Genomic DNA, 7,513 nt, shown 5'->3' with positions numbered 1-7,513 from the left:
TGGGATTACAGGCACCCACCATCATGCATGGCTAATTTTTGTATTTTTTAGTAGAGACAGAGTTTCACCATGTTGGCCAATCTGGTCTCTAACTCCTGACCTCAAGTGATTCACTCGCCTTGGCCTCCTAAAGAGATGGAATTACAAGCATGAGCCACAGTGCTCGGCCAAATATTCTTAATTATTTGCAAATGTGTGGACTTTGTATTGTGTTGGGAATGTTTTCCAGGGTTCTTCATAAATTTTAAATAAATATGCAGCCTTAAAAATACAAGCATCCGAGCAGTTCAGAGTTCAACAACAAGCTTCCAAGATGCCGCCCAAAGGAAAAAGTGGTTCTGGAAAAGCGGGGAAAGGGGGAGCAGCCTCTGGGAGTGACAGTGCTGACAAGAAGGCTCAAGGTCCCAAAGGTGGTGGCAATGCAGTAAAGGTCAGACACATTCTATGTGAAAAACATGGCAAAATCATGGAAGCCATGGAAAAGTTAAAGTCTGGGATGAGATTCAATGAAGTGGCCTCACAGTATAGTGAAGATAAAGCCGGGCAAGGGGGCGACTTGGGTTGGATGACCAGAGGGTCCATGGTGGGACCATTTCAAGAAGCAGCATTTGCCTTGCCTGTAAGTGGGATGGATAAGCCTGTGTTTACAGACCCACCGGTTAAGACAAAATTTGGATATCATATTATTATGGTTGAAGGAAGAAAATAAAATCATATGAAAGACTGAAAAAAATAAATAAATAAATAAAAACTCTTCTTTTGATACTTTCTCTAGAACATGCTTTGGTTCTTTATAATACTCTCAACAGTGGTAAATCTTCCTTTGAGGGTGAGTTTGATAAAGATTGTAAGAAGTAAATTAGAGCCAGTTCGGTGAATGAAGATAATCTGCTTCACTACATGTTCTTCATAATATGCTTATTATATGTTGGGTCAGATAGAACAAACGACGTGTCTTATTTCTCAAGGGACTACACAAGGCAATTCCAAAACAAACATTACACAAATGTGTATGTCAATGATGTCATTGCTGAAATAAATTGAGCTGTATTTCTTAACACAGATGCCACATAGATTTGGGGAAGAATTTCTACAATTTGGATGTGTGACTCTTCAGGTTATTGAAAGCACATAGTAGAACAGGCAGTGGGGTCGAAAGAAAAGACAGAGAGGTGGGTAGCACTGCAACAGATGGAAATTCCTCCTCTTCACTACAATGCATGACTGGGTCCTCTCTTCTCAATTTTCTTACACTTGTTTTTTCCAACTTTCCGGAAAAAAATGTCTATAAGCACAGGATAAATTTTCTTAACCTTTGGATGGTCTCAATAATTTATTCCCTTTTATTAGTTCAGTTTTATAAAAAGTACTCCTTCTTAGGAGAAAATTTTAATTGAGTGCATAACATTTTCTTTAAATTTGCCAGGTTACATGATTTGGCAATTTGTAAGGTTAAAACATTTGGTGATCCACAGCTAAACTCTCCTAATGTTGAAGGATCGAATGAAATAATAAATGTGAAAGCAATTTTTTATGTTAAAAAATGTTTAAAGCTTTACAATGTAAGGTGCTTTTAAAGCAACAAGAAATGGTTTTTAATCTGAAGGGCCTCTACACTGGAGAGATGGGAACTTTCATTAAGTGTTTGAGGAAATTTGTGTGAATAAGTTTCTAGAAGGCAATCTGGCAATGCATGTCAAAATGGGCATAACTTTTGATCCCCAAACAACAATTTCACTTTAGGAATTTGCCAAGGAAAATAAATGGACCAGTGTTGGAAGATTTAGCTAAAAGGAAATGTATTGCAGCTTTGTTTATAACAGTGAAAATGTAAAGCACACAAAACCCCTAAATTTATGTTAATATGGAATCAGTTAAATATAATGTAATATGTACATTCAGTGGAATAATCATCAATGGTAAAAAGGATGCAGTTATTGATTCTAAAGATCAATATGCACATATATGTGAAAGTTAAAGCCAATTATGAGCTAGATACATATCCCATTTTATATTTTATACTGTATGGGGAAAATAAACCTTCAAGGATGTGTCACAAATGTTATCAGCGGTTTTATCTCACCTGAGACAAAACCATTATAGGTGAAGTTTTTCTTTTTTCTTTTTTTCTTGTCTGTCTTTTCTCATTTTCCCCCCCCAGTAAGCATGTATTTGTAAAAAATATATATATATATTAGAAGTAATATTGCATAGAGTGGATTCTGTCCCCATACTGCCTGAGTTTGAATTCCAATTTTTCCTTTATTGGAAAAGTAAGAGACAGTGTCTCTCTCTGTCACCCAGCCTGGAATGCAGTGGTATAATTTCGGCTCACCTCAGCCTCAACTTCACGAGCTCATGCAATCCTCCCACTTTAGCCTCCTGAGTACAGGCACACCCCACCATGCCTGGCTAATTCATTATTATTATTATTTTGTAGATACGGGGTCTCCTTATGTTGCCTAGGCTGGTCTCAAACTCCTGGGCTCCAGTGATCCACCCAGTTTGGCCTCCCAAAGTGCTGAGATTACAGGCATGAGCCACCACACCCAGCCCAATTTTCCCTTTAAATAGGTGTAAATGTACCTGTAAAATGCATTACCTACCTCATCAGGTTATATGGAGGATTAAATGTGGTAATATTTTAAGGTAATTTTAAAATATGCACATGGCAAACATTATATAAATATTTGTTATTCAGTAGTTAGGAAAACAATGGTCTTATTTCCCTTTTGAGAAAACGCTAATCAGTATTTAAACTTTTTATATGCAAATTAGCAAAGAAGACAAGATATTGTCATGGATGTTAGCAATTTTAAACGAGGCCCACACAAAACAACAAAACTGAAAAGAAAAGCAGCTCACCCTTACCCAACTTACTGAATTGAGGTAGTTAAATACACAGGTCCTAAAGGCAGAATAGGACTGGGTTCTAAGCTTAATATCCGTACACACAGCTCTGAGACCTTGGCAACCTCCTATACCTCACAACCTCCTATACTTCAGATTCCTCGCCTGTAAAAAATGAAGACAACATAAGGCACTAGACATAATAGAAACCAGCGGTCTTACAGGGCTCTTCCATAGATTACGTAAAATAAACTATATGAAGCATCTAGCATGTTGACTAGCAATTAATAAGATCTTTATTAGTGTTAGCTATTACTATTATCATTACCAATTACTGCTCTTTAAAATAAGTCAGAAACTGAAATGGGTTTGAGAAAATATCACAGAGGCTAAAACCCCAAGATGAGACAGACTGTCAAAACAGGGCCAACAGAAGATCCTAAGAAGGTAAAAAAAAAATGCAATATCTGATCCAACAGATGTTGCACAGCAATGAATGCTGAGATATCCCAGAGCAGGGATTCCAGCTCAAGCATAAAACTTGAGGAGATACTCAATTAGAAGGACTCTAAAGATAACAATAGAAAAGGCGAACAATCATTTTATCCACACGATACCCTGTATGGTTGGTATTCTTGTCTCTGTTTTACAGAGAAGACAGATTCAGAAAGGATAAATACCTTGTTTAAACTTGTACAGAGAGAGACTGTGTGTGTGTGTGTGTGTGTGTGTGTGTGTGTGTGTGTGTGTGTGTGTCAGGATCCTAGGCCAAACCTCAAAGAGAACCTGTGTTCTGTGCAGATGTCTTGTAACCCTTCTGGTAGTTCTGCAGTAGCTATCATTCACAGGCAGAGTAAATAAGAACCCACTTAGCAAAAATAAAGTATTACGGGGTGGTAATAGAGTTCAAGTTCAGATTCAGAGCCCAAGATGCAGACGGTTGAGCCTCCAAACTAGGGTCTGTCTGTATTACTGCAGTGGCCAAGCCTAGATTAAGTGAGAACCCATATATAAGTGATACCAGCTGAGGAGACCAGAGAGGTGGCATAAGAGGGTGAAACGGGCCAGACCTGTCACCTTGGTTTATTCGTAGCACTTTCTAATACACATGCAACATTTTCGTAACACAATGAGGCTTCTTCTCTTGTGCAACTCAATTCCAACAGTATGTGAATCAAACTCAAAGGCAACTTCTACATTTTTCTTTTCATTTCAGGAAGAGAAAATACAAACAGCAGGCAAATCCCAGAGAGTGTGACTATAGGTGGGAGGCTGGACTAGACACTGTATCGGTAAGGCGGGGTCTCATACTAACATTCTGTTTATTGCCCTCTCATTTCCACTTTCTGCTTAGGCCAAAAAATGGGCACTGTGATTTTCAGACATTTTCAACAATTTATTAATTCCTGGGGTGGCCAATAGAGGGCAGACGATCTCTTCTTCTAGACCTCCATCAGAAATTCCTAATTCCTGGTTCCTTCCAGACCTGTTCCCTGACCCCCCGGACCCCTCCCCACCCCAGCTTCGATGACTCCCTCCTGCCCCTACCAACCCTTTCAAGTACTGATTTTGAAGTATTTACTAAAACCAAGAGAGAAGGGCTGCAGACAATAATATTCAAATATCTTTTTGTCTGTAATTCTTCACTCTCCATTTTTGAACTCATTCATGCATGCATTTTTATAAGTCCTGCCCTCTCCAATGAGCTGACAAGCTAATTGGGTTCAGAGTTATTTAAATAACTATTTATAACGCAACACGATAAATGCTGCAAGCAGAGGTACTTACAAATGCTGTAGAACAGATAAAGAAGCTTAAGAAGGCTTCCCATAAAGGGAGGCGTTAAACCATATTTCATGTGTGTCTCTAATTCTTAACATTCGTTCATGACTTTCAGGGTCCACTCAATTTCAGGGTAATTCTTCCTAGTCCACTTTCACCCATGACACCTGATTGTCATCATGTTGGGCTCGCCCAAACTCTTTCTGTAACCTTAGTCTGGTCTCAGAAGATAAGAAAATACTTTTGTATTTGAGCCTCAATATCATTGTCTCGGCTTCTCACTACCTTATTATCATCTCTCCTGGATCCCAGAGAAGAAAGAGCTGTTTCATAACTGAGCTCCTGATTCACACACTGGTTTCAGAAAAGCTGCCAGGACCTTGCACGTTTCTCATATGCCACCAGTTACTGGCTTCAAGGAATCCTATTTTCTCTATTGCTTCTATGACTATTAATTCTCTGGCAAGGGGCATGTGTAATGTAACTTGATTTTTTTTTTCTTTTTGAGCTGATACAGTCATCTTCGTCTTAAAGAATCTCCCCAGTCCTTTCTAAACCTGACTTGAATTCCTGTGAAAAGTCAACCTTTCTCATTTTGTATCTGTCCATCTACCTTCCAGGTGGTTCTACCTCTGAAGTCCCAGGAACAATGAATAGTCATCTCCATATTATCCTTTCCCTGTGCTCATCTGTAGCTTTCCTTAATCCTTAATATATCCCCTTAAAAATAAATAGAAGCTAAACTTTGACAATGTTTATTACCTCCTTCTTTCCTAACTACAGTAGCTTTCTCACTTCTGCCTTTTTCTCATCACCTGACCTTGGCTTTTCCTGTCAGGTCCTACAATGTTATCTGCTACATTTTAATGTCTTTATACTTGCATTTTGAACAGAAATACAGATAACCTCCTCTGCAAGAGTGGAAGGGACCTTTTAACACAGAGCAATGATGACAGTTCGTTGGCAGATCCCACAGTGAAGTGCTGCTGCCTTGTTCGGTGATAAGAAAGAACAATGTTTAACAATGTGTATTTTATTTTTCTTCAGTTTTTTTGTTTTTCTTTTCTTTTTTCTTTTGAGACACAGTCTTGCTCTGTCGCCCAGGCTGGAGTGCAAGGCCACAATCTCAGCTCACTGCAACCTCCACCTCCTGGGTTCAAGCGAGTCTCCTGCCTCAGCCTTCTGAGTAGCTAGGATTACAGGCACGCACTACCACGCCTAATTTTTGTATTTTTGATAGAGACAGGGTTTCACCATGTTTCACCATGTTGGCCAGGCTGGTCTCAAATTCCTGACCTCAAGTGATCTGCCCACCTTGGCCTCCCAAAGTGCTGGGATTATAGGCATGAGCCACCACGCCCAGTCTCTTTGGTTTTTCTAATAGAAAACCTAGCATATTTTAAATGATTTTGCCACTTAACACTTATTATGGACCCTGTGGGTATGAGGGCCTTTGGAGATCATCTAATCTGACCTCCCACACAACTGCAGGAATTATTTCATTGCAACAACTCTGTAAACCCCTCTAGAAAATGCAGTGCTCACTCCCCTTTTCCACTGTTGAACATCTTCCTCGTGGCCCTATAATAATCAGTGATAATTAATGAGCCTCTTCCTCTCCTTGGACATAGAAATATGATAGGAGAAATGTTTAGTTTCTGATGCCAATCATGGGGGAATATTCCACTGGTAACTCTGGCTTTTGGATTCACGATTAGAGACAGTGGTTAAGCTAAAGTATTTATCATAAGTATAAATTTGTTCCACAAACATAAAATTTCAAAGGTAGCTTTGTTTCCTCTTTCCTTGCACTGCCAACTATTAACTTTGGGTTCATTAGTCACGATTTTCAGAATCCACTTGGCTGCCACCTTCCTGCAGCCAGACCATCTTGGATCAGAGGGTGGGCCAGCCATTCCCACTTCACACCTGCCACGGGATCGATTTTTTCCCCCATTGACCACAGTCATTTTTTTGTCAATTAATTGTTATTCACTTTGGTACCCATCTTGTGAATGGCAGGCCACTACGGAGCGGATTACTACTTCACATCCCATCAGTGACAGAGCCATCATGACGAGAACCTTTTCTGACAACCACTGAAGAGAAACCATCTCCACACGGTGCATTTTGCATCACTTCCGTTGCTTCTTTACCTGATTTATCACAAAGACTATGTACCACACATCTTCTTTATTAATGCATTGACAATGAAGATAATGAACACCCACCACTTTTGTCCATGAACTGAGAAAGAAAACGGCAATGTCATATGGCATTAATGGTGCATGAGATCTACGGGTACACTGTCATATCAAGGCGTGTAGTAATCCAATCTTCGGCCTTTCTCCAGGGAGAAAGATTCAGCTTTGTTACTTTCCAGTCACTCCCTCCCGTAACACAGCACCTTGGCGCAGACAGCAGAGCGACAAAACCCAGAATGAGGACAGTTAAAATTCAACTCAAGCTACAGCCATCCCAGCAGTCCTCCCCAGCTCCCGCAGAATATTTACCAAGACCGTTTAAAGCACTTAATTAATTCACTTCAGCTTCGCTGGAGAGGTCTCAGGGTTTCCGAGACTCCATTACATAATATCTTTTACAAAGTCTATTCCCAGCTCGAGTGGAAGATGGATTCTCATCCAGTGTGCGGAGGTTCCATGCCTTTGCTTCCCTTTCCCGGGGTTCGATCCGGCGGATACCCTCCCGAGGCTGCAGCCATCGCCCCGGCCCCGAGCTTCTGGGGTCCCCGCCACTCTTCGAACTCCAATCTGGCCCCGAAGGTGCAGGCGCCTCGCCCTCCTAGCTCCCAGGCCGGCCGCCGCGGCCACGGTACCAGCGGGCGCCCGGGACACCGAGACTCTCGCTGCGCGCTGGGTAC

General features: G+C 40.8%; 1 long non-coding RNA gene and 1 pseudogene across 2 annotated transcripts; one reads left to right on the top strand and one right to left on the bottom strand.

Moving 5' to 3' along the window:
- Nucleotides 1-286: 286 nt before the first annotated feature.
- LOC105507483 lies at nucleotides 287-733 on the top strand (annotated as a pseudogene). Its single transcript, XR_001001111.1, has one exon. The product of XR_001001111.1 is annotated as a peptidyl-prolyl cis-trans isomerase NIMA-interacting 4 pseudogene (transcript).
- Nucleotides 734-6,810: 6,077 nt separating this feature from the next.
- Nucleotides 6,811-7,513, bottom strand: LOC105507482. Its single transcript, XR_001001110.1, has 2 exons — nucleotides 7,146-7,513; nucleotides 6,811-7,039 (listed from the first exon to the last, which is right to left on the bottom strand). It is a non-coding gene; the product is annotated as an uncharacterized LOC105507482 (long non-coding RNA).

This window comes from Colobus angolensis, unplaced genomic scaffold (genome assembly GCF_000951035.1).
Source record: "Colobus angolensis palliatus isolate OR3802 unplaced genomic scaffold, Cang.pa_1.0 Scaffold15, whole genome shotgun sequence".
NCBI lineage: Eukaryota > Metazoa > Chordata > Mammalia > Primates > Cercopithecidae > Colobus > Colobus angolensis.
The sequence above is the reverse complement of the archived record's forward strand: the minus strand, read 5'-3'. Positions and strand labels throughout refer to the sequence as shown.